Here is a 4,559-nt window from a genome sequence, read left to right as displayed (position 1 = left end):
ACATTTAATTTAAAAACTGTACTTTTGAAGTTAAACAAATGTTCATAATAAATCTCAATAGATTACAAGTTTAAAAAGGCATGGACATTTCTCTTTTTTGTATCAAAAAAATGTTGAACTGTGAGACTAAAGTATTGTATTGAACCGAATAGTGAATTTTCTGTATCATCGCACCCCTAATATATATATATTATTTATTTATTTTGCAATTTTGAGTCCCCCAGTAGTCAAACATTAGATGAAAATTAGTCAAATACTACCTTAACTCGGAAAATTTAGTATCTGATCTGTAAAACCAAAGGAACAGCCTCAGTACTATAAATCCCAATCTGCTGATCTTCTCCTGCTCTGTTTTACTGTCACTCAGGAACCAGATTCTCAGATATGAGAAAAGTTACTCTATGTACTAAGATYGCAAAACTAATTGTAGATCAAACAAATTTTGAAGTTCAGAGGCACCAAATCATAAGATGTTTTAAGCAAAAAAAGATAAAAACAAACCAAAACAGTGTATTCCTGATACCATCAGCCTGTCAGTTTATCTTTCTCCAAATGGTTGTCATCCATTCTGTCACATTTTACATCTGCCGTTTCCAACTGACTCTTAGAAAATGTGAATTAAAGTGGATGTAAAATATGTGTCTCTATGAACAGCAGAGACCATCACCACACAGACACAAACACACGTGTCATCATGCGTTTGAGTTATTTCTAGTTTTGTCATTGAGCTTCTATAAGAGCTCTGATGAAAAAGTTCAAACCAACAGAAGCAGCCTAACCTCTAAGACCAAAGACCTAGATGTGAATAATTTATTAATGAACCACCTCTGGACTTTGAACTCCACAAGGTGATTCATTTATTGCCTTATAAGAGAACAGTCAGTGGGAATTTTTTTCTACAAATCTAAAAAAGACAAGCAAACTTTATTAATGCCAGCAATTCACGTGTCATTTATAAATCAGGTTAAAATTAAACTAAAATAATGGAACAGGAACTTTTGCAGAACTTCACTGACTGCAGTACTTCCTCTAATAGCAGTAACCTTTGTGACAGTTGAGGTTTATAGGCATATCCAAACATTTATGGCCACTTAGGTCATAACAGTTTCTCTGTTTCACCTGGTACTACCAGTCTCACAGCCTCAACCACAGCACGACTTGGAACCATGACAGAGTCATTTGGATCAGAGGAATGGATTTTCTCCTCTGAAGTCATATCTATGACATGCGTCATATGACTTCAGACATCAAATGTTTAGGTCTTCTTYCCATATTCTTTTTTTGTAACTGATAAAGTCTGCAGTAGGTTTAATCACCAATCTCTAATACAACACACTCTAAGATACTAAATAAACAATAATTGGAGGAAAAAAAGGCACAGCCAGTTGCCCATCCCTGGTCTAGATTTTCCTACTTCTGGTTCTTTGAAATAGCCAACACTTRGTCTTAACAGTGTTTATCTCTACATGTGTTTCAGCTCTGCAGTCATTCTGACATCTGGCAAYATTACAATTTGATATTTCATTGTCACAGCGTCATACTAATATAACAAATTTATAAGTACGAGTTTATATTACAGTTATTAAAAAGCAGGATAGCTTCTTCACTAACTCTTCAATARGATCTTTAAGATAGTTTAGAATTTGTCAGTAGCACTTCACGTTTTATTCTGTTTTGTTGTTATTGTATTTGAAAATTACACAAAGTAAAAAAAAATCTGGATAGTTATGAATGGTGCTGGGGTGCCTGATTTAATGCATGTACATTAACTGTAAAAATGTAAATAAACTTTGATATATATTTCATATAAGTGGAATTCACCAGTTTAAGACATTTTAAAGGGATATTTCTGACATTTTGAGGTGGTGCGTGAAATGCTAATATCCTACCTGTTATAGTTTTTCAAACAACCACAATTTAGATAATAATTTTTAACAGCACTGATGATCTCAATAATATCAATAATTTATAAATAATATCAATAACTTAATTTTTCAAGTGTTTTCAAACAAAGTGCTCAAGAATTACAAAGAGATAAAAACCAAAATAAAAACTATATAAATAAAAAAAGACCAAGAGAAGTAATAAAACTATAAAAGTACGATTAAGGCACTTAAGACAGACTGAACAAGTGTGTCTTTAACTTAGCTTTAAAAATCTCCACAGAATGTGTCTGCCTGATGTCTTGGAAAAATAAATTYAACTTTKCATCATAGCCTATTTAAACACCTTGAAATTAGCCTCTGTCTTTTTAAAACCTACCATTTCAAACACTAATGCTACGTTCACACAGAACGCGTTTTGAGCAGCAAAAATGGTCCCAAYGCCTCAAGTTGGACGCTCAAACCGGGACACAGACTAGACGCGCGTCTGAAGAGGGAGGAACGTCTTCGTTTTTTTCCAGTCTGTCTTTGGCGGATGAAATAAAGAAAAAAATAAAAAAAATGGCTTTGCTTTATTTACTAAAGAGCAAGCTAACATTGCACATAGCAGATAATTAATTCACCAGATCATTTAGAGGCAGTTTGTTTTGATAGTTTCACCACTCCAGGAGCTGACGAACTATGTTTTTGTCCTGAGCCCAGTTTAACACAGCAGTCAGTTTAACAAGCTGCTGACCCATATCGGTGCTGATATCTCCTGCCAGAACACTAACTGCAGASAGTCCATTTCAGCTAAAGAGCTCCTGTCTGTTTCGGTTTAGTGGGCAACACTCAGGAAACTGTCACGTGGAAAAATTAGTCTGTCTGATTGGTTGCTGCGGCACGTCAAGCAGCAAAAGTTCAGATTTTTGAACTCAAGCGTTGGCTGCTTTTGCTGCTCCGCATGCACGGAAAGTATTCTACCACTACCTTCCTTGCAAGCCACGCTAAACGGACTTGACGTGCCACGAGACCCCTAAAGGCGCGTCCACCATAGACTTTCAGAATCAGAAACACTTTATTGCCATTGTCAGTAAACGAGTTACAGACTAGGAATTTGCTCTGGTGTAATAGTGCACATAAGCAAGGAGTAAAAAAGAACTAAAGCTAAGTGGTTGAAGTGAGGAAGGAAAACAAGTCAGAATACAAAACAAAGAATGAGAACAAAAATCCAAGCACGGCCGGCAGCAATGTGCCAGAGCCAATTAAACATTGTTCATTAGTCTAATGGCTGATAGGAAAAAACCGTTCTTGTGGTGGGAGGTTCTGGTCCAAATGGACCACATTCTTTCTGCCTGCACGACCTAGAGTTCTGGAGGAGAACAGCTCCTCTACAGGTCGGAGGTTGCAGTGCGCACAATGTGCTGCAGTCTCTGTCTGTCTGCCTGTGGCCCCAGTGTACCATACAGTTTTGCAGGAGGTGATGATGGACTCCATCATGGCCGTGTAGAACTGCACCATCATCTCTTCTGGCAGTTTGTGCTTCCTCAGCTGCCATAGGAAGAACATCCTTTGCTGGGCCTTTGTGATGAGGGAGCATGGTCGGCTCCCACCTAAGGTCCTGGGTGATGGTGGTGCCCAAGAAGCAGAAAGAGTCCACAGTCGGGATGGAGTATGCATGTAAACCGGCCGCTCCTGCAGCTCAAAACGCATTCGGTGTGAAAGTAGCACAACACTTCAACACATTTTCAAATAATGCCTTGGTGGAGGGGCACTATGTGGGGCAGGAGCTCGGCTGCAGACTGAGCCCCAGGGAGGAGCTTCACATGGCTCCCACAGAAGATTCAAGGATTTCTCAAATATATGTACATGAATGAGTCAAAGCAACACACTTGGTATGTTTTTGATGTGATAATGACATTATAATGTGACAAAGCACATTATAAATTTTGTATAGTAATCCCCCTTTAAAAATTTGTAGCAGTTCATGTAAACACTATTTTGTAAACCTTTACATCACTGTCAGTTTCACATTACATGTTTATTCTTGCAGCGATAGCCTTTGTCTTAACAAAACATGCCTTTGTTTTCACATGATAAGACAATAAATACACTGAACTTAAATGCAACAAGACATAGATGTCTTGAGACTAAAAAAACAGTGTAATCTGTGGAAAATTGCACCATAAGCCTTCAATGAGCTGCTTAAGGCCCTGTCACACTAGACAACTTATGCCAAATTATGAACAGTTTAAAGATGTCTGCATTGAAGATGGAATTGAAAAAATCAACAACAGGCTTCTTTGTGTACACAACGTAATTCAAACAAACTGATCAAATATATAACTTTTATTAACAAGTTGTCTAGTGTGACAAGGCCTTTAGTGCTTTAAGGGAACTGTGCCCACTCGGACTTTAAAGGCCCTGTCACACTTCATCTTCAGTGTAGATGTCTTTAAAGTGTAACTTACCCCAAAATCAACTTTTTTTTAACATATAAACTGTCTAAATTGTGTCTTAAGGGTAATACCTTGCTATTTTTGACCTAAATTTAACATTCTTGTCTAAAATAGTTTAAATCTTCAGTATTTGTTCAAAAAATGTCTTGGTGCTGCCCTGTATGGGTTTAAATCTTGACTATTATATTTGAAGTACGTTGTGACGTGCTGTACAGTGTGACGTGTCACAGTACTGTGC

Source organism: Austrofundulus limnaeus, unplaced genomic scaffold (genome assembly GCF_001266775.1).
Source record: "Austrofundulus limnaeus strain Quisiro unplaced genomic scaffold, Austrofundulus_limnaeus-1.0 Scaffold547, whole genome shotgun sequence".
Classification (NCBI taxonomy): Eukaryota; Metazoa; Chordata; class Actinopteri; order Cyprinodontiformes; family Rivulidae; genus Austrofundulus; species Austrofundulus limnaeus.
Note: the sequence above shows the minus strand (reverse complement) of the source record.